Source organism: Pinus tabuliformis, chromosome 7 (genome assembly GCF_031772625.1).
Source record: "Pinus tabuliformis cultivar Carrire ecotype Pingquan chromosome 7, CPIR1, whole genome shotgun sequence".
Lineage (NCBI taxonomy): Eukaryota > Viridiplantae > Streptophyta > Pinopsida > Pinales > Pinaceae > Pinus > Pinus tabuliformis.
The window spans coordinates 325,455,464-325,479,305 of record NC_142293.1 but is presented as its reverse complement, the minus strand read 5'-3'; positions in this window follow the sequence as shown (position 1 = coordinate 325,479,305).

The window sequence follows — 23,842 nt, the reverse complement described above, 5'->3', positions numbered from 1 at the left end:
ATTTCTTCATAAGACCAAGCGAATACATCTCGAAATTCCTTAAAAAGGTCGGTGTAAATTTGAATTTCTTCAGGGGAACATTCGGCTCCGATGAAGAGATTCTCGATCATGTTAGGGTTCCTAGAGATGTTTATAGATATCGTTTTTGAAATCACCGACATATTACCTTCAGCACGAAAGTGTGCTGGAGCCAAAGGATTTGATACCGTACAAACATCCCTAGTAAACAGCTCGGAGAACCTAGATTCTACTTCCTGCAACAGAGGAAGAAAATATGAACGATGGTGTAAGTCTTCCCAAGGTCGATCTACACCCATCATTACTTCTAGGATTGCTTCTTCGGATGGTAAAACCATATCTAAGCAGTCCATAGTGGAGGTAGAATCAAGGGTCTAGGCCAGGGCCACATCACCATCTAGCTCCTCCTCAGAGAAAGGAGTAGAATGGTTGTCTACAGAGTTGACGATAGACTAATATCTAAGCTCTGCTATAGACATAGGGAATGCCATTCCACCAACTTGTCCTTCAGCTAATGTGGTCATAGGTAAAGGCAAGGTCCAAGGGTCTGAAAAATAATGAGTTCGGAAGAACTCTTCCCGTGAAGACTCCTTGGATGATGAAACAACATTGATTCTAGCGATAGGAGAGGGAAAATCAAATGTACCCATCAATGAAGAATACATCCCAACTCCTAGATTCTCAGTAGGTGGGTGAGGGTTATCCACTAAAGGAACAGTAGAATCCGAAGTTGCTCTAGGATCAACTGGAGAATAATCCAATTGATCAACCTTGACAATTTTACCCTCATGAGGAAAGAAAATGACACGAAATAGAGTCGAAACAACGGCATCCATTTCGTATACCCAATTCCTTCCTAAGAGGATATTGTAATTTAGGTTATTGTCAATGACTTCTACTTCGATATTGACGACCTTCCCCCCAACAAATATGGGAAAGGCTGAGATAATCCCATGCGGCTTATGAGAATGCCCATCAAATGCAATCAGGAGGGTAGGTGAAGGAATAGCCGAAAGCGATCCAATGGCCTTCTAGCATGACATCGAAATGATGCACGTGGAAGCTCCTTCATCAATAACGGTACAAAAAATGTTAATTTTCCAGTATGTATACTTTATTTGAAAAGCCATGTGATGAGGGAGTCGCTTTTTGACATTGAGCATTTCGAAAGTGAGCACTAAAGAGTTATTTGGATCAACTGCCCCTATCGCCAAAAGCAAAGCACTTCGTTGAGCTAGACATGATTGGAGAACCTCTAAAGTGGACATGGCACATGGACTCTGAGCCAGATCCTCGACAATGGAGTAATTCTGGGTGGCCCTAGCATTAGTATTGATAATCACGCATTTAGCGGAACCTTTCGGTATCCGTGGTATAGTCTCGACAAGGGGTCGCTCAATATGAAGGTCGGTATTTCCGGGAGCAGTTTTGTCCTTGGATGTTTCAGCTTCACTATAATCATGCTACCGAGTGGCCACATGGACGTTAGAACCCATCATGAAAACATTTGATGATTTCTCCCCTTCTTGGTTGCCCCCTACAGAGGTACCAGGATTTGAATTCGCACCAACAAGCAGTTGCTGCCCTTGGGGAAAAGGGTTGGTTAACACAGCTTGAGAGCTAGAAGTTCCTTGCTACCCTAACAAGCGCTGAGCATCTTGAATCTTTGGGGAAAGATGAGTTAAATGGTCTCCACTGCATAGATTGCATGGAAACTTGACTTTCTTTCTAGGCTCATTTCCACCACCACTAGCATTATTTTCGGGTTTATTTGCGTCAGTCTTCCCGTCTTGACTTTTTTTCTTACCTCGTCCTTTCTTTTTCCCATTGGAATTTTGATTTCCTTTGGGGTTGGAAGATTGGACGGAATTAACCGGAGAAGGTTGAGAAGACCAAGGGTTAGACAATGTGACCTGATTGTTAGAAGCAGTTTGTAAAGACAATTGCTACAATTGGCTTAACAGGTTCACCGCATTTGTGTCTACGGATCCAACGATACCATCCGCATGGGGACCTGGCTTCGACTTGGCTATATCAACCTTAGTCCCAGGAGCATCTGGCAAGATTTTTTGTAGAATCCCAGACTGAGAATAAATCAATTCTAATTGTTGGGCCCTAATAGACTCCAGACAGGGGGACATCCTTAGAGATTTCAGGTTGTAAAGATTTCAAAAACCATTCGAGACAGTATTCCGGAAGAATTTCGGCTTTAATGAGCCTCTTTCTTCGTCTCCATTCTTGAATATGATCAGAAATGTGAGTTGCCATGTCCTGACGAAAATTGGCCAGAAGTTCAGTTCCGGCATCATAATGGACGGGCAACTGGAAATGATTTAGGAAAATATTAGCGAAATCAGTGAAAGACGTATAGCTACCCCCTGGCAACTCTATATACCACTTGGCCACATTTCCAGTCAAGGTGCATTAAAAAAGTCTCAACCTAACCGAGTCATCGATAAGGGAGTTTGATGAGCACCACAAATGGAATGTGGTTACATGGTCGCCCGGGTCTTCACCGCCCTTCCCCTCGAACTTAGGAATGTTCGAAGGGAGTTTGGTTTCGACCGGAGGCTAGTCCGGATTGTATTTGATTGGATCGTTTGTTAATTTCGTGAGATATGGCAAGTTCAACGTGCCAAAAAAGGAAGCCTAGAAGGACCTTAGGGATTCCACCCAAACTGGGTGGAGCTCCCAAAGTTCTGAAAAGATTGGCCTGGATTTTGGAAGGCACCAGGTTGCCCGAAGTAACCAGCAAAACTAGCTGAACCAAAAGGCATACCTTGTGATCCAGAAAAACTCGGAGTTTGACCAACTCCAGCTGAAAAACCTCCATAACCGACGAAGCTCCCTCCTAAAGGATTATAAGAAGTCAATAACCCCTGATAAGGATTCCAAGCAGAAGCTAAGGGAGGAATACTTCAAAACGAACTAATTGTGGAGTATGGCCTATTCCCTTGTTGGCCGAAAAATGGATTCCCAGTTCCCATGCCACTAACCGCAGGGTTAGTCCAACCTTGAAAGGGATTGCTGCCTTGTCCTGTAGAAGAAAAGGGCATGGATCCTATCGTCAGGTCGGAATGTGGTATATGACCACTTCCAAAAGGAAAACCCTGAAATGAAACCGACCCACCCATCATGGATGTGGAGGCACTGAATGGAACTGACGGAATACCCTGTGAATGGGTGCCAAACGGGAAGAATCCAGAACTAAAAGCGTTGGATTGGGAATTTCCACTCGTAGAAGGAATGGAGGTAGACCCAACTAAGGATGTGCTAGCAAAAGACCCAAATAAAGATGCAGAGGGGATGGAAATAGTTCTGCCCCCTTGTACTGATGTTGGAGTCTGCATGGTTGTAGCACTTGTGGTAGAAGCCATGCTTCCAGTAGTGGTCATCAATGGTAAGTGCGTAATATGACCTGGACTTGATGGCTATGCGTTGGAGTCCTAACGTATTGTAATATGTGTGGATGGTTAGAAGGTAGAGGAGAATTCAAAGCCGCTAACGACTCTAGGAGTTCTTGTACCTCTATGTTATCTTCCGATTGAAAGAGAACTCGAGAAAGAACTGGAGTGTTCCTCTCTAGTTCTGTGGAAGTACCAGGCCTATCCTAAATACTAATGCCCCCAAGAGGAGGATCAATCCCCAATGCGTCAGCTGCCACGGGATGAAACCTACTGGTAGTATTACCTTTGCGCCTTCTAGGAGAAGGCTCTAAACTTGGGGGTGAAAGACCACAAAGTCTTCGAGACTGTCTAGGCGATCGGTCAGCCACTTTGATTTTTTATTAAGATATACTTAAAGACTCAAGAAAAAATGAAAGCTAGGCCAACTAAGAGCACAGAGCACACACTAAAAAAGTCCCTAAAAGATGTTAGCCAGTCAAACAACTTTCAAGTATTTCCACTCCGGGTGATGAGGACCAAACACCAAAATACAAGAAAGTAAAGTAAGGGGCCTTTTGAAGATAGTCTGGGATAATGAGATGCAGTCCTACTAGCGAAGGTAACAGAGGAAGTTACGTTGACCTCCTAACAATAGCCTGCGCCGGTGCAAACCCCCAAGCTTCGCAAGGGTGCCCTCCAATAGTATCATTGAGAGTGATACAACGTCGACCTCAGGTGCCACGGGATTCCCCTCCGTAGCCACCTATGTAGATCCCTAGGAGAAGCAACTAAGGTTACCAACTCGTGTCAGAAGCCATACGGAACAGTCTTCAGGTAAGATCTGACAAATAGGAGAGGGGGTATCTCTCTTCCTTATCTTCAAAAACCCTTGTGCTTAACTCCCAGATCTAGAGATTTCCTAGTCTTCCTAACGCTATTGGATTTGCACTCACTATTCAGACTCCTATGTTTGACAGTTTAAATGGCCTTGGAGAGTTTTCTCTCCACATGCCTAATCCAAGGCCCTAAAATATCCTAAAACTTGTTGGTGTGTCTAAATTGACAATTATAAAAAAGTTCTAGTGTATTTTAACTAGTGCTTGTTTTTAAATGGGCTGTTCTTTAAGTTAAGGGATAAGCGGAAGTGAAACTTGTGGTGTTTTGACACAAAAGAAATTAATAAAAACCAAACTATATGCAAATGCACTTTTTTTGTTCTTCGATGAAAGAAATTTCTACTAGGTTCTGAGGAACTTCTAAGAAAGCAATAAATTTTTCTTTTCTTTTCTTTTACTCATGTTTCACACTCACAAAAACTAACAAAACTATGGATGCCCTAAAAGATGCACAAATTTATCCTAATGCAATGAGTACATGCTGATGCAAAACTTAAGACTACTCTAAATTAAAGAATGAAAGTAACTTGTTTATCAATTCTAATTTTCCACTTAAGATGTTTAGATAGAATATAAGTTGCTAATGTTCATTTTCGTCCAAACATTAAAAGCGAATTTCAAGACAAACAAAAATGCACTTTCACTTGCAAAAAGGAAACTAAATCAAAACAAGGTCAAAGAAAGCAAAAACCAAGTTTTCAAGAAGTTTTCTTCAAAGCAAAAACAAAAATGACTTTTCAAAAGTGCTCCAGCTAAGACTAAAAATTTTATGATCGAAGAATAGGCAACAAAACACTTTGCAAGTTAACAACACAAAACGGGTGAAAACTCAACAAAAAGTGTGTTTCAAGATGCTTTTAACAATAAAAAAGCAGCCCAAAAGAGCTTGGTGACAATAATCAAAAGGTTAAGAAAGACAACTCTCAAAATCGTCACACAACAACTTTCAAAAAGTAAGAAAAGTAAATGGTCACAAATCTGCAGTTTTGACACGCAAACGAAAGATCACCAAAACAAGATTTGCCACAAAGATTGAGACCAATCTTTCTACCCTGGAAGACCAGAACAGCCAAGATCCCCAGAAAGAAATCTTGTGTGCTTAAACAAAAATGATGATGCTTGCAACAAAACAAAACAAGACCAATACTTTCCACAACCGGAGAGAGTTTGAAATCATGAACTTGCTGTAAAAATAAAGACTGACATAGAAAAATAACTGTTTAGGAAAGACTCAGACTAGCAGATAGATCTTCAGAAACAAAATTTTTTGAAAAATCTTGAAAATTATAAGGTATACGTGACTGCATTAATGCACAACTGCGTGTATACACTACTTAGCCCAAGGAAAAGTGCGTATACGAAGGTTCACTTGAGGAAACTTGCGTATATATGCTTCTGTAAACTGGAAAAACAACGTATATAACAGATCACAAGAAAAAAAAAGGTCTAAAGAAACTGATCAAACTTATAGTTCAAGTTCCTACAGGAACATACTACACAGTCACAGCAAGCAAATGAACAGCTGAGCCCTGATTGGCTTGAATAAACCCAAAATAGGAACAACAATATTGTTGTCCCCAGTGGAGTCACCAATTTTGTTGAGGGACAAAGTCCCCTAGGGTCTTGGGTCAATACCCTTGCAGATTAGGGGTTATCTACAAATAAAAAAAAGCATTCCACACAGCCATGATGCTAATATAAACAAACTACACGAAGATAGGTGCACCTAGGGGTCCTTCGTTTGGGTAGATCCAGCCAAGGTCCAAACCCTCTTGGAGTTCCTTTCGATCCTTCAACCTGCAAAACAATCAATTCAAGAAAGCACAATAGTATATTGACCAAGCATCATAAAGAAATCAACTTCATAGCATATTGAAAGGTAGTTAGTTATACAATTAAAACAACCATTCATATGTGAATCATAACATTGATATCATAAGCATGAACAAGATTAATATCAGGAACAAGACAAGTGTTTCTTTTATTATAGATAAATAAAGTGCAGAAAGGAATGATTTCACCTGAGTCTTCCTTTCGCAAGCTCCAAGTGGAACCGTCCTCCGGATTCATCCAATCTCAAGCCTTCAACAAGTTCCTTCCATAACTCACTCAAGGATATCTCAACTAATGGAAAGACATCATAACTCAAGGAAACAAGGGTTTCTTGTAATGTGGGAAGTGCTGGAAGCACAAGGATCTTTAGAACTGGTCAGGGATAATCTCAACAGAGTGATTTTTCTCTCTATTCTCTCCTCCTTAGGCCTTCCCATTGAAGCCTTTTTATACTTCTCCCAAAGTAGTTTTTTAGTTGGGAATTCGTTGGGAACAGTTGGGCCATGGGCACTAATAGGTAATCAACAGGTAAAACCCATGATCTTTGCTCGAAATTAAGGAGATTTACTTTTTTTAAGTTTTTTAAGACATATACGCGGGTTGTGTATACACAGACCCGCGTACACACGTGTTTAGCTCAGGGCAATGTTGCGTATAGGGAGTAAAACACTATTTTTTAAGTATTTGGACCAGGTCTGGAAGGAGGGGTTGCCCTAGGCCATGAGTGCAGCATCACAAATACCAAGAGTGAGATTTGGAACTCTAACAAGTATTCTTCTTATGATAAGGGGTTTTATGCTATTGTGCAAGCTCTAAAGAATTCATCTTATATTCAAACAATCACGCTTTACAGTTTATTAATAACCAGCCGAAGCTAAATCAGAAGCATGCCAAATGGGTAGAATTTCTGCAAAGTTTTACTTTTGTAATAAAGCATAAGAGTGGTAAGTCTAATAAAGTAGCAGATGCATTGAGCAGGGTAAGTTTTCTTTTGCAAGAGTTTAAAGTGGGTGTTGTAGGATTTGAGGAAATGATAGAAATGTACAAGGATGATGAATATTTTAGAGATATCTACACAACAGTTCAAAATCCAATGAGCCATAACAGAAGTCAGTGGATGGACTACCTCATTCAAGGAGGCCTATTATTTAAAAACAACAAGTTATGTATTCCCAAATGTTCCATGCGGGAGAACATAATCAAGGAGAAACATAGTGGAGGGGTATCTGGTCATTGTGGACAAGATAAAACCTTCGCTCAGGTGAATGCTTTTTATCATTGGCCCAAAATGAAAACTGATGTTAAAAATTTTGTTGAGAAATGCAAGGTATGTCAGCATGCCAAAGGAAGGAGTCAGAATACAGGACTGTATCAACCATTTCCCATACCAGATTGACCGTGGGATGCAGTTAGCATGGACTTTGTTTTGGGATTGCCAAAACCGCAGAGAGGAAATGATTCTATTTATGTTGTAGTAGATAGGTTTTCTAAAATGGCACATTTTATTGCTTGTAGGAAAACTAGTGATGCAACACACATAGCCAATTTATTATTTTCAGAGATTGTAAGATTTCATGGTTTACCTGTAAGCATTGTATCAGATCGAGATACCAAGTTTGTAGGGCATTTCTGGAGGACACTTTGGAAGACACTAGGAACTAACCTTAGTTTTAGTTCAGCAAACCATCCTTAGACAGATGGACAAACTGAAGTAGTGAACAAGAGCTTGGGGAATATACTAAGGAGTTTATTATATCAGAATCCCAAACAGTGGGATTTGGAACTAGCTCAAGCTGAGTTCGCTTACAATGATACACCAAACCGAAGCACTGGAATGAGTCCATTCCAGATTGTCTTTGGAATGCATCCAAGGGGAGTATATGAGCTTAGAGATTTGGGAAAATAGGAAGCCAGGAGTGCAAGTGCTGAAGATTTTGCAGAACAGATGCAGAGATTATAGGAATAAGTCAAAGATAAATTGCAGGAGAACAACAACAAATACAAGTAGAGAGCAAACCTGAAAAGAAGAGAGAAATAGTGCCAAGTGGGAGACTTAGTGATGGTGCATTTGAGGAAAGAGATATTTCCTACTAAAACTTACAACAAACTGAAAATAAAAAAGATAGTACCTTGTAAAATTATAAGGAAATTTTCAGCCAATGCATATGAGATTGAGTTGCCAGAAGGGATTGGAATATCCCCTATTTTTAATGTTGCAGACTTATATCCATCCAGAGAGGCAAAGACAGAGTTGCATAAGGAAGATACAGGTGATGAAGTTCAAACCGTGAACTGGGAGGAACAGGTACCAAAAGAAGTCAAGAAAGAAGTTGAAGCTATCTTGGATCAAAGAATATCCAAGAAAACCAAAGGGCAGACATATTTCCAGTATCTAGTCAAGTGGAAGGAGCAGCCAGTGGAAGATTCCAGTTGGTTGACAGCAGCAGAACTACAGAAGTATGGAGTAAGTCCTGAAAGTTTGAAGGACAAGTCTTTTCTTCCCTGGGAGTCTGATGCAGGAGCATTGGGACTTAGCCAGCAATGTGAAAACTTGTTCACATGTTGTGGCTAAACAGTTTGAAATTCATTGACTGATGGGTCAAAACTGGTTTTTACTAAGAGGGTTGGATCTCTCAAACAATTTGTTATAATTCATTATTGTAATAAGTTAGAGACTATCTTATTTTAGATTTAGAGATAGAGTTGTTAGCATAGGTGTGAAGAAGAGCTAAGAAATAGAAGATTGTTGTTAGATCTCTTAAGAATAAAAGATTGTTGTTAGATATTGTTAGAGGAATTATTTTTTATTGATGAAAGAGTGGAAAATGTAATAAGCGAGAGGATTAGAGAGGCTTGGAGTAGAGCGAGTGCCTAGAGAGTGTGTGGATTGTATTTTGTGATAAAGAAAGGTCCTTTTCTTGTGTAATCTGGCCAAGGCCGAGACCCTGTGTTAGAATTATGAATAAAATCAGTATTCTGTGCAGCATTCTTTAATCGGCCCGTGGAGGCCTCGAGTGCTTGGTTTTTCTTTTAAATCCATACAATATCAATGTTGGCCTATTTATTTCATGTCTGTTAATGAGATTGTTGCATAATTTAAAGGATCAATTGGTGGGGGCATTGCTTCATTTTGGTTCCGCAGGCAGAAAAGCCCAAAATACACTAAGTATTGGATCAAACACAGTTAAATGGAGAATCCAGACCTCAAGTGGTTATAGGCCAGAGTTTTATTGCCATCGGGTCCGTAGAACCTAATCGCATCGACCCTGTGTGTATTCCCTTATTTCATTGCAAAAGCCATTTACATTGAGAAATTATGCTAACACTTAGCGGATTTAAGAAAATGGATTTGAAAGTTTATAAAAAGGAGTGTTGAGTGCTATCGGGTCCGGCGGAGTTATCGCCTCGCTTAAGCGGAGTGGCCCCAATCCTTGTGACTTGCGATTGTCGATTTGTATCGCATCGGCATATCAAAGCGGGTTAAACACATATTGTAAGCTGCCATCGCGAATCGCCGATAGCGATCAGCGATATCACATTAGGCTAAAGGTTCACACCGATAGTTGGGAACTTTCACCTGCCGATCACCGATTTTGCGATTTGTTCTGAGCCTTTGGATCACTAGATCTGGATCTGCGGTGAACAATCATATAAATTGTTTATAAGGGCGGTAAAGTGCTGTTAAGCCTTTTCCAAAGGGTGTTTTAGTCCCGAAAAGGGGAAAGCCATTGTTTTAAAAGGATTTGGGTTCCGATAGAGAGAGGGGCGATTGTGGGTTTAGAGATCCATTGTGGGTTTTATTAATTCATTGTTTCCGCTGCACCAGTACTTGATCATATTTATGAAGCAAGATTATGTTGTCTCCTAAGCTTCACCATTGTAGCTTAGGGGCTTAATCTTCTTGAATTCACATTGCCATACAACTTTTCGTTTCTTTGCCTTTTTGCGTCTGTCATTGTCTGAGGTGTCTGCAAACTCCTTTTCCTATGTGTTATGCTTTCCTTCTGACTCTTGTATTTGAATTTCTTTTGGTATGGCATCCTCTCTCCTTTTGTGTGACTTCGCCCAATTTCCGTTGTCAGAGCTAGGTTTTGAATTTCGATGTTTATGTCTATCTATTAAGCTCTTCATAATACACTCTTGTTCACATATTAAAGGTTCATTTTTAGTCTGAAGGTTTTCCATTTCATCCTAAAGTTCTTCTATTGTTTCCATCATTGTAATAGTTCTGTTGCTAAATTTATTCTCCAGTTGAATCCATGGTTCATGATTAGTCCCCTCTAAATTCATTGATTCAAGCTCAGTAGTGTAAAATTTGGTCCACCTCTTCTCCTCATAACACACTCTCTCTCTCTGTGAATACATAACAAAAAATTTCTTCACCCAGTCAGGCTTCCAGTATAGAACCTAGGATCTCATACCACCTGCAATGTCCCCACATAAAAAAAAATTACGCACCAAGGTAATGCTTGTACATTAAGGATGACAAGGTTTATTAGATGTTTAATTACGTAATTGTATTTTTTTTAGTATATGACCATAATTCGCTATAATATTGTTACCGCTTTAATCATAGTCACATCATAGATTTAATTAATTTTCTTCACATGAGCTTTAACCCTGAGTTGACCATGGGTTACTCCAACCCAGTCTTTCCGAAGCCTCCAGAACACCGATTCCACGCAGTCGCTTCTTCCTCGAGATTGTGGAACCATCCACGGTGGGGACCGACTTTGGGATTGCAAATGGATCAACGGTGTGAGGAGTTTGGGGCTGGATCAATGATGAAAATTACATGGAGGGAGTTAGAGGGTAACTACCCTCCCCTCGCAAGTGATGTAACTCCTCATTGTGTTTGTTAATCATTCTAAAACCCTCCTCTACAACTCGCAAGTGATGTAACTCCTCATTGTGTTTGTTAATCATTCTAAAACCCTCCTCTACAACTCCTTTAGGGTTTGATGGTTTCTTTCTATCCCAATTATCCCGGTGCCTTCTGAGAGGCGTTATGGTGCACGAAGATCTGTTTCCAATCAAGACTCTTATTGGTAAGGTTCTTTTCTACCCTTCTATGTTAATAATTGAGTTTCCACTTCCCCAGGGTTTCCTAAGTCATTAATTTGACATTATTGTTGTTATGTTACATGAAAGAAGAATGGTGCCTGTCCCAATCTCGGTTTCTGTCTAACTTCCCTACTCGACTCCACCCTTCATCAAGGAACTCAAGTATCAGTTAATCCAAATTATTTTATTTTAAAGAATATGTTCCCATAAGGATTTTCCCATTTAACCTTACTCGGTTTTGTTTTTATTTACAAGAAATTTTTTTCGTTGAAACCAAGAAGAGTTTTACGAGGAACATGCCAATTTACCCATTGGGGTCTTGAACTTTTGTCAATAGGGTTTCAGGTGTGACCGTGTTACTATAGAGTGTAGAGCTCACAATTTTTCTTGTCTTTGTGTTTAATCGACAACGTAAAGGGTTTTCGATTCATTTCAATCTTTGAGTTAGTGGGCCGTAGCCAAAGGTTAGTTTGTATAATTTCTTTTTGGAAACCCTCAGCCATAGTCGACCATAATAGGGAAAAGGGTTGATGTTCACAAACCCTTGATTATCTCCTTATTTTATCTCGAGAACACTCGAGCTGAGTCATGGTTATTAATTTGAACAATTTTTGTTTCGTGTACAATTAATATGCTTATATTTTGTTCTAAGATCATTGTATTATGTGTATGTTACATTGTTGTTCATTTAATTGCGTTTGCTGGAACATGTTTACTCTAGAATGTGATGCATGAAATATTTTATTTGAGTTGCTGAATAATATGTACGTTGGTATATTCACTATAATGAAATTGTTAGAAATTTTGTTACTGCATCTTATCTTTACTCCAACAGGATTTTCTTGCTAAACTTGGGCTTTAGTAGTTTTTTTACAGATTATTTCTTAGTGGATTTGAATGGAATGTTTCTGTGTTTATTCCATTGATTTGGGGTTTATTATTATTACTTGTTATGGGACTGTCCTCGATGGCAGGGTTTCCAACCCAGCCTCCAAGGCTAACTCAGATCGCACATGGAACTTCTTTCTTAGACAACAATACCAAAGTTTTGGTTTACCAATAACTGTTAGAGACATTGCTTTCAACATTACTAAATGTAGTTTTTATTAGGAATCTAATATTTTACTTCTATCCATCAAGAATAGTTTTTTATAAGAGTTGTTATGCATTACATGAATGACATTTTCTATCAAATTTTCTGACAACACATAGAACACATAATTCACATGCACATCAACAATACCATAGAAATAATTTTGCCATCACATACAAAACTTCACACATTTTTTTTGCTTTTGAACTACTGTCGAGGGTATCATGTCTATAAGTACTTATCTGTTACCCAAAGTTGCCTACCACAAGGTTACAGAAAGGAGGATGCTCCTCCCAACTTGCGAGAGCCAGAATCAAGCCTGGTACTCCCCCAAGCCAATTTCATGCACAAAACAACAAGACCAACTTGTCTCTTGACCACCTAGTCCCAACCAGCTTCAGTGACTGACAATTAATGAATTCCATTGGCCACCTAGCTCTAGAAATCACATTTTTTTTTCCCATTATTTAATTAATGAGTTCCATTGGCCACCCAGCTTGAGAAATCGCATTTGGTTTGCCCATTATTCAACGTCTTGTCTCAGACCTTGCAAAAACCATTTTTTTTTCTCTGCCTCAAGTTCCCTATACCCTCTTGGCCTTCTTGGGAAGAATTTTCCCATAGAAAGAGAGATCGGGCAGCTAACTGTCAACCCTTAACTTCCTTAACTATTTTTCAACATGAAATCTTATCTCACATCCTTCCTTTTTGTAGCCTTGTAGCTGACCCCTTTTAAAACATTTTACCAATATATATATATATATATATATATATATATGACATGCCTTAACTGTTTTTGAACATGAAATTGTGTCTCACATCCTTCCTTTTTGTAGCCTTGTAGCTAACCCCTTTTAAAACATTTTACTATCTATCTATATATATATATATATATAATTCTAATTTTACTACAGTAAAACAAAATAATTCTAAAAGTTACTCCAACAACTGACCACATTACATAGATGTTTTTGTTTTATTTTAAACAATAAGAAAAATTTATTATAATTTAGTTTTCAAATTAGCAATGGACACAATCTTTCTTAACTAACCGTTATATATAAATATAAACTAATTCATCACTTTTATTAAACATAAATCAAGATATTTGAAATTACTCATAATAATTTATAAAAAGATAAACTTTCACTCTTATCAAATACATATTCATTTTAAATTAATAATTTATATCATAAAATTAAAATACATATTTATTAAAAAAACTTTAATAATTCCTAACCTATAATCGTACGATTTTAAGGTTATAAAGTTTATAACAAACGGCTATAACTAAATGGCTTTTATCTGGCCTTTAAAAAATTGATTATAAAAAAATCAGATTAATCATTTATGATTATAATTCCTACTTTCTATTCTATAGAGAAGGGGGATTTTCTTTATTTTTCATAATTCCATTTATTTTCATTGATCCGTATATTAATTTTGTAGTTGAATCTGAAAGAAATTCTATCACTTCATTTTCATTTAGATCGTTAAAACTTATAAATAAAATAATGAAATAAAATATTAGAAAATGATTTAAATTTAAATTTATTACACATATTTATGTGTAAATTTATAAGTGTTTATATTTTGAAAATAATTATAAAAAAAGTTTCTATCTTTTATTTTTGTAGGTTTGTCAAGTGGTTTGAGTTTATAGAGATTACATCAGGCTTGATTTGTGGCTTGAAAAGTGAGACTTGGGGCATCTAAGTCATCAAAATCACACTTGAGATTACACCTGGTCTGACCCTGCACCAATGCTTAACATGATTGGATTTTTGCCCATAGAGAACCTATGACTTTCATATCACGGAGTGACTTAATAGTTCACCCCGAAAGGATTTGATATTTAAATAATTGATAAATAATTTAAAATATATCATGAAATATTATTATATCATTATTTTTATTTAATATATTATATGTATATATTTTTATTAATTTTATTTTAAATTTAGTTATAATTGTATATTTGAGTTATTAAATTTATCCAATCTTAATATTTTGGAATTTTTCTATTGAATTCATTTATAAATTAAAAATATAATAAAAAATATTTAATTTTTTTTTTTTAATTAAAAACTAGAACATAAAAAACTATTATTTTAAATATATATTTTAGAAGAATTAAATTTAAATGAAACTCTATCTTACTAACTAATTTACATTCTTTGAGGAAAAACATAAAACATGTATATGTTTTAAAAGTCAAATATATTTTTAATAAAATAATAATTATTTATCAAAATTATAAATAAATTTAAAATTATATAATTAAATATTTTTTTGTGGTTCAAAATGGTTTTCATTAGATTTTCAAAATATCATAGTGTACAAAAATTCTCTAAGAATCCCTGATCCTTCATTTAAACCAAATTTTTTGAGATTGAGTGCTCGAGAATACTAGGATAGACAATTTGCATACATTATTTCTAGAGGGCTTTGTGGCCTTAGCATACTATCACTGACACAAAAAGAGACCTGAAGTGATAGCAACAAATCAAGGTGGGGGATGAGGGCCCATTACAGGGAAGCTGCAAAGTAACCAACACGATCATGAATGTGAAAGTCAATATGTTCCACCCATGCCTCCAAGCTCCAGAAGTGGTCATTTGTGAGTCGTCCTGAAGTGATAGCAACAAATCAAGGTGGGGGATGAAGTGGTCATTTGTGAGTCGTCCTGAAGTGATAGCAACAAATCAAGGTGGGGGATGAGGGCCCATTACAGGGAAGCTGCAAAGTAACCAACACGATCATGAATGTGAAAGTCAATATGTTCCACCCATGCCTCCAAGCTCCAGAAGTGGTCATTTGTGAGTCGTTTACTGCACCAGAGGTTGTCTAACTACTCAGAATGACATTTTGACTATATTGAATATTCGTAAAATAGACTACAATCTCATTGCAGTGCTCATACCTATGAACCCTTATAATATCAATGTCAATTTGCATGTGCCACAACGGCTACACAATAGACAGGAGCCATCACACGACATGGCGAATTAATTGGCTGCGTCCTTTGTTCCCTGGCTAATCGAGTTAGCCGAAAACAAATATATAATTAAATATTTCTAACTTAATAAAAAAATACTTTATTTTATTTTATTGATAAAATAATAATTATTTTAAAATTATATAATTGATACGCTATCAATAAGTAAAGTTTATTTGATTTTGTTTATAACTCATGTGAGCTTCATTGTATGGTATTCTACTAATAGTTGAATATAACAAACTAACACTGGAATATAATGTTTATTATGTTTCGAAATAAACTAATGATTCATTATAATTCATTGGGATCGTTTATTGTGTTCGTTTGAGGTTTTATTATGTATCATGAAAGAGTGCAATAAAGGTTACTTTGTTCTCGTGTGGTTTTATGAATGAAGGGATAAATGTTTATGCTTTTATTTGAAGTTTATTAATTTCTATAAATCGAAGAGTTATATTAATATTGAAATGTTAAATGATAATTTTAAATTTATATTAATATTTGAAATTTGAATTATAAATTTTAGATTAATATGTATGATTTAAGTTTTATATATTTATAATATAAATTAGATATTTTATTTATAATATATGAAAATAATATTAAAATAAATTATTTTATATTTAAAATATATATATTTTAAATAAGAGTAAAGTAGTGAGACGTTAAGTTTTATTAGTATAATTGATTGAGGATGGGCTTCATTAGCATGGTGATTCATAATCAAATCTCACAAAAGATGTTGCGTTCGTGTTAGGGGAGGATACATGCTAAAATCTAGTCAGCTTAGGGATGGTGTGGCTTAGGTCAGGTGCGATCCCCAGGTGATGTTGACGGCTTAGATGCCCCTGGTTCGTGATTTCTCAAGTCACATGTCAAGCTTGGATAAACACAGATCACTTGAAAAACAAACAAAAAAGGAGTAAAGTAGTGGGACAAATCAATGAAACATATTTAGAAAGTGATTATTGTTAGTTGATTTGTAGCATATAAGTGGGTTTATGTGTATGTTATTGAAATATAATGTGTGTATGGAATGAAATTGTATTTCTTTTGAAATAAGAAATTACATAAGATAGATTAAGGTTTTAGATTCGTCATTTAATGGTGAAGTCCAACCACATCCGCAATTGCACTCTCCATAGAGAGGATGAAGACAAAAAGCTGCGCAAAAGTTCAAAATATGCCATACATATGTTGATTTATGGGCCTTTGAGGCTATGAAAATAAACCAAATTAACGAAATAACTAAGAAACCAAAGACATAATAGAAATAAAGAAACTAGGAAGTGGGGTTTGAATATGTAGTTGTGCCATGGATTGACACCTTGTTGCTGCCAAGTGAGTAACCAATAGTGGGGGGAATGTTGAGGTGTTTCTCTATTCCCTCTAGTCATTGATCCTAGTTTGTCATCTATTGGTGTAGATGCTACATGGAGAGGAGGAGATCCTCTATGTGCTTGTGTCAATCTAGTATAACCCTGCCAAGAAGAAATTTCATGTGTCAATATAGGTCCATTGTATGCATGTATTGATTGAAGCACCCACGTGTGTGCCTTGTTTCAAGCACCCAATTAGCCAACTCAACGAGTACTTCAATGTTCGATATAAGGTTCCATTGGGTGTTTCCATCTCTCTCAACATGAGATAGTTCATCCTAGATGGGGCTCGATGGAAGTTCCCAAAAACAAGGCTGACCACCCAACCCATAAATAAGCATGCATTAGTAGGAAACAAGGCATTTGGGGGAATATCTAATCCGTCCTCCTATGTGGTATCCTTTACATATGATTAATCGAATATATTTAAAAGAAACCATCATTATCAGTATGTATCCTTTGGGTAGGCCCACCCATTCTAATGAATTTGATTTTCCGAGGGGGTGTACAGGAAATATCTTAGTTGCTTCCTCCAGTCTGTGGTGGGTTCTTGTATCACCATGATTGGCCTATTCTTGATAATATGTTTCACCACTTTTGACCTTGGCTCATTGGCATGACATGCCGGTTGGAAGAGGAAGGGAAAAATACCAAGGAGCAAGTGAATGGGTGTTAGGAATGAGACTAGAAAAAATGGTAAAAGGATAGGGAAAGCAAGGTTAGGCCATGCAGATGTTCCAAACTAAGAAACAAAGCCAATGACAACCTAGCATGACTGGAGAAGGGATAGAAAAAATGAGTGTCAACAAATCGGGGCACCATGAGGCTCAATGAACCATGAGAGGGAGAGGAACCCCAAAGAGGTGGATGGACGAAGGATAATCGATAAGGATAGATTGCCAAGCAATGAGGAGAACCATACCCAACAAAAGGACCAAGAGAATAGAGCACGAAAAGAACTTGGAAGAGAGATGGGAAGACCTACTCGAGTGAAAAGACTCTTAGCTAATGCAAAGCTACTTCACAACTATGGTTGGCTAGCTTATGGGATTGACATAGACATTCACGTAGAGAGCACTTCCTTTAGACGCAACTGAGTGCAACTTTTGGTTAAGAGGGGGAAAAGTTGACTTTGTGGATTGAAGCTCACTAACAAGTCAACTTTTCCCTTCTCCAATCATCATTGGCTGGTTGAACGCTTCGTAAGTCCTCAAGCAAGGCATGCAAATATGAATCAGAGTGAAGTATTTCATAACAAAGCACTATCACCTTTGAGAGGAAATGGATTTAGTTAGACCACTGAAGTGCCCTTTGTAATCATTTTGATGTGTTTGGAAACTTGCAGTTAAACTGGTTGGCATAATGACAAATTTGAATAACAATAACAAAGGTATTTAATGCCATTTTTTATGATTGTTTCACCTGTACAATTGCACAAGAAAGGCTTATCATTTTGGTTGAGAGAAGCAAGTTGGGTGAGGATGATTTGATGGGGATGTGGCTAATTGGAGTAGGAGTTAGTATACATGGTGTTAGGACTTTAATGTTCCTCGTACCAATATGAGAATTTAATGACTACTAAGGGGGCGGGTTGCCACAACCCCTCAATCGAATGGCCAAATGGGATGACAATTGCCTACCCCCCACCTTCTAGCATGCTTAACATGCCATCCAGGGAGTATGTTATTAGAATATTAAAATACCATGCAGTTGGATTTGTCTTAGTAGGAAATGTTGGAAAGTTCATTATTTATTAGAAGTATTGGTAATTTTTGGTGATTTATATTGTGTCTAATGTTAATATAAAATAAAAATGTTAATTTATAAAAGAGTTTGTTTTTTTTTGTTATGAAGTAGAATATTGTTTTTAAAAAAGTTTTTGTTTAATTCAATTAGGTAATATTAAAATTTGACTATAAAAATATTCGGAAAGATATTATTTAGTTTAAAAAATTATATAAACATTTTGATTTTTTATATAAAATTAATGGTTAATAATATGTATTTCCTTGTGAGAAGTTAGAAGTTCAAATCCAAATGGAGTAGAGTATGAACACATTTTTCCTAAATTTTAGAGGGTTACTATATAATTTCATATAAGCAATTAGAACTACATTGAAAGTAAATCCAAAGGGAGTAGAGTATCAACACTTTCTTCCTAAACTTTTAAGATGGTTGTATATAGTTTATATGTATAGTTAGAACCTCATTGGTTCTGCTAAAAGAATTATTTAAATTCTAAGTTTGTTGAATTTGATTATTAAGGGAATTTATTCGATGAGGTTTGCAATTCTAAATAGAAAAGAACAAGCCAAAAACGAACACGAATAATTTCTAAATTCTATTGAAATTTGTTTCAAGTTCATTATGAAATCACAGGAAATTCAAAGAGGTTTGTAATTAACCAAAAAAAAACTAAAGACTAGAACTTACTCACTTAACAAAAACAAAGGTTCATGCATTAAATAAATGTTGTCTTTGAATGGCAAACTTGACAACTAAGGAGAGACCAATATGATCAAAGATAACTTTGAGAGGATGTTGAGAGTCATGTTGTTAATTTTCATAGAACAATACTTTTTTTCTAATATTTTTTTTCCATTTCTATTTATTTATCTCTATTTATCCATCTTTATCTTTACAATTTTGATATGTTAATTTATTTTATTTTCTCATACACACTTAAATTATATAAATGTATATATTTATAACAATCCAACCTAATATCAATAAATTATAAAAATTAAATATATAAGAGAAATATTTATTTAAAATTATATATATATAAATTAAAAATAAATATTTCAATCTTTAAATTTTATTAATATTTATTATTTTTGAAAATATATATATTTATTATTTTTGAAAATATATATATGTATGAAATTTTTTTATTTATATCCTACAAAGTTAAATTAAATATATTTAGAAATTATTATCGTAAAATGTAATATTTTGATCAAATATAAAAAATAATTATATAAAAGAAGCAGACGTATATTAGTAAACTATTTTAATCATTATATATATATATATATGTTTTTTTTTCTTTGTAAGCTTGGTAGGATGTAGCACAAGATTCAAACTCAAGTTCTCCAGTTGGGTGAGACTTCATTTCACGGGAGACTTCATTTCACGACCATTATACAAATTTATATATTTATAAACATTTATAGTAAAAAAAATAATATTTCAATAATATATAAAAATGAAATATATAAAAGAAATATATATATATATATATATATATATATATATATTTTATATAAAAAAAAAGTTATAACAAGTTTTATCATTACAATCATTTTTAGCATTATATATAGACTTAGTCATATATATATATATATATATATATATATATATATATATATAGTCTAACTTAGATAAGAAATAGACTTTTTTTACCAAAAAAAATGTGAATTTTTGTTATTTAAAATACATTTTTGAATGCATAAATAGATTCAAGACAAGGATCTTAGGACTCTCAAGTTTTTAAAATCTTACCAGATTTTGATTAAAATTCATTTTGTCTATAAATTTGAACGTATATATATTCATATTCAATTTTGTTAGATTGAATTAAATTTTTGAAAATTTAATTGTTCAATTTTTAACCAACTTTAAAGTAGTATGGCACACACAGATCAGAAGGTGATTTAAATTAAAACTACACCAAAAATTAAAAAACAACTCTTTTTTTAAAAACACGGTTTAAGGTGAAATTACCTAGATTTATACCTACCCCTCATAGGCTAAGGCAATCCATACTTGAGTGTAATAGACAAAACAAATCCGGTTTAACGTGAAATTACCTAGATTTATACCTACCCCTCATTGGCTAAGAGAATTCATCCTTTGAATGTACGAGAGGAAACACTGAGATTTATATTGTGAACATTCCTTTATTGCCTTTTTGTGTGATTACAAGTATATTGCTATTCAATATCATCTCCTCCGCTGCTATGCGACTTCTATTGCTTACAACTCCTATGTTTTTTTGTTTTCGGATGCATTTATCTCTAAAATACCATAAACGTAAAGCCTTGTGGTGTAGAGCCCTTCATTTATTTCAACACACTTACGAAGGTAAAGGCCATCTCCTCTCCAACGCCGCAAAATTTTGTGTAGCTCAAGGCTGTCCTCTCCACCATTCACGTGCAGTTGCGATTCAGATGTTATGGGGATACAAAGTAACAAAGATATAAGGCACCGTACATTAACTAATTAGAGCAAGTCTCTTGTGAATACGCAACTAACAAAAATTTCGGTTAATCTGATTATTTCTAGTTACCATTCTACTTATCAATACAGTGGTGGAGGAGCTGTCTTTCCAAACATAAAGTGACCAACAGCTTTTGCCAAGGGATCGATGAGCTCATTCCCGCCGTCTCCTGGTGGCTTCATTGATTTTTTCCCATCTCAACGCATGATCCCTCACACGGACCTCCCTTTTTTCCAGTCTGGTTGCAATTTAGTTGGAAATACAGTTCCACTATTTATTGCGTGGAGGATTCCTGAATTTACAATACTACTTGTATTTGAAAATTGGCTGTTGTAGTTGGAACCCGGAGATTCAACTTGGCCAGTTGTAGTTATAGTTGGAACCGACCGATTCAACTTCACCATTCCAGGATGGACGCAGAGATATGATTACGTCAACCGAGGGTGTGGATTCGTGGAACTCACTAAATATGGCTTTCGCCACGTTGTTTGTTTTTTCCGAGCATTCGATTCAGGGGTATCCGACCTTCATTTTTCACATTTTGTTGGGGATTTGTTTTACAAACGGATAGGGCCATTCGATTCGGATATCCAACATTCATGGAGCAAAGTCAAACTGTGCTCTTCGATTTAATCTAATTGGCATGGTTTCTTCCCTGCAACGTTTTTATTAGTTTTGAATTTATGCATGTATGCTTGGTCATGATTGTGATGTAGTTTTCTGGATATTTTTCGCTGCGTGGAGATTTGCAATGTTTAGTGTGTTTTGTGTGGACTTACCACTCATGGTTATGTTTTGGTGGACTCATCACCACTCATTATTAGGGATAAAAGTCATCTTGAACGATCCCAAAAGAAGTGCAATATTCAGTGTGTTTTGGGTGGACTCACTACTTATTGTTATGTTTTGGTGGACTCCCAGTCATCATGAGGGATAAAAGTCATTTTGAATGATTGGAAAAGAAGTTGCATAGAAATGCCACAACCATTATTGGAATTTGAATATTGTGGAATCTCATTGTCATGTTTTGGTGGACCCACCACTCATCATTAGGGATAAAAATCATTATGAACAATTGGAAAAGACGTCTCAGAGAAAGAAGTCATCTAATGAGGCGGAGGAATTGCCTAGACCACCAGAATGCAAAAAAATTCCAAACGGAGGAATTGCCTAGACCACCAGAATGCAAAAAAAATCCAAAAAATCTTGTAGAGACAATCTTTGAATCATGTTTTTGATGGTGGAAATGGATTTAGCACCATCAAAAACGTCTATGACACCTAAAATTTTGAAGTTTAACAAATATAACTTGGATTTACAAAAATCCTTGCCAGATTTTCTCTAAATATGACCGGAATTTCCATAACTTTGCGGGCAACTCCTCTGCATGTCAGAGAAATGCCACAAACAGTTATGGTGACTTGAATGTTGTGGAATCAAATGATAGAGTTGAATCATTAAATTGATAAAAATAAAAATGAGAAGTATCCAAAATATGGCTCGAATAAAATATTAAACAATTGAATAATTAAATAATCTATAGTTAAAAAATGTAATAAAAGATTTTTCTATGATAATGTCAAAATAATTTATAATAATTTGGTCGACTTTTCCAACCATTTAATGTGATTCATCCTCATGATAAAGGTGAAAAAATCAATCTATCCAAATGTTTAAATAGCAGAGATGCATCTAGTTCCAGAGTAGGCATTGGGAAAACTGGTAAGTACATTAAGCACAATCGTAATCGTCATCTAGTTCCAGAGTTAGCCATTGGCAAAACTAGTAGCTACATTAAGCACAATCTTAATGGTTATCATTCCTCAGATTTAGCTAAACCACCATGTGTGCATCCAGCGTTAGCAGGTCATCACAAGGGTTGATCACTTCGATCATAGGAAGTTAAGTGAAGTCATTGAGATTAACAAATATGGAATCAATCTCAAAAAGGACATAGTTGGATATTAAGTAGAAGTTGTATTGCTATCCCCTTTTTTTTTTCTCTTATATCTATATCTATATCTATATCTATATCTATATCTATATCTATATCTATATCTATATCTATATCTATATATATATATATATATATATATATATATATATATATATATATTCATTTATGTATGTTTAGCATCTAAAATTAATTCTAACTTTAGTCAAAACACCCACCTTGGTCTCAATTGGGTGGCATAAGGATGCCCGATGTTGGCTCAATCATTCGGGGATTAAGGAGGAGATCATCATGGGAAGCAAGGATAGTGTCATAGATACTATTACCTCCAATTTTAAGGACAAGTTGTGGGATGATAAGGAGCTCGAGGGTAAAAAAAAACTAAGATAAAGGAGGTGATCAACCTCACCCTTGATAACCAACATTATCTCTCTGTGTTGATTAGCACTAAGAAAAAAATAATCCCTAAAATAAGAACTAATTCTCATAATATCTTAGTATACTATAATTAATAAACTTTTATAAATATATAAATCATTATTCTATATATAAATCTTTATTTTATAAATATTCATTTAATTTAATTTAATTCAATTAATTTAATTTAATTCCACTAATTTAATTTAATCTTTAAAAAATTAACTAATTCTTAAAGTCTAATTCCTAACTAATCATTGCCAAACTTTTTGTAATGCATGTGATTATTTAAATTACAACTTTAAAATATTTGTGGTTTAACTTATCAATTTTGTTAATTAGCTTAACATTTCCTAAATGTTTAAAACAATAAAATATTTGTTGTTTAACTCATCAATTTTGTTAATTAGCTTAACATTTCCTAGATGTTTAAAACAATAAAATATTGTTATTAGTTAAATCATAATTTTGTTAATTAGCCTAAGTAACATTCTAGATTTTGCATGTTATATTAGTTGCATTTTAATTATTTCATTTGAAAAATACATAAACAATATATTGGGTTGCAAAAATATTGTA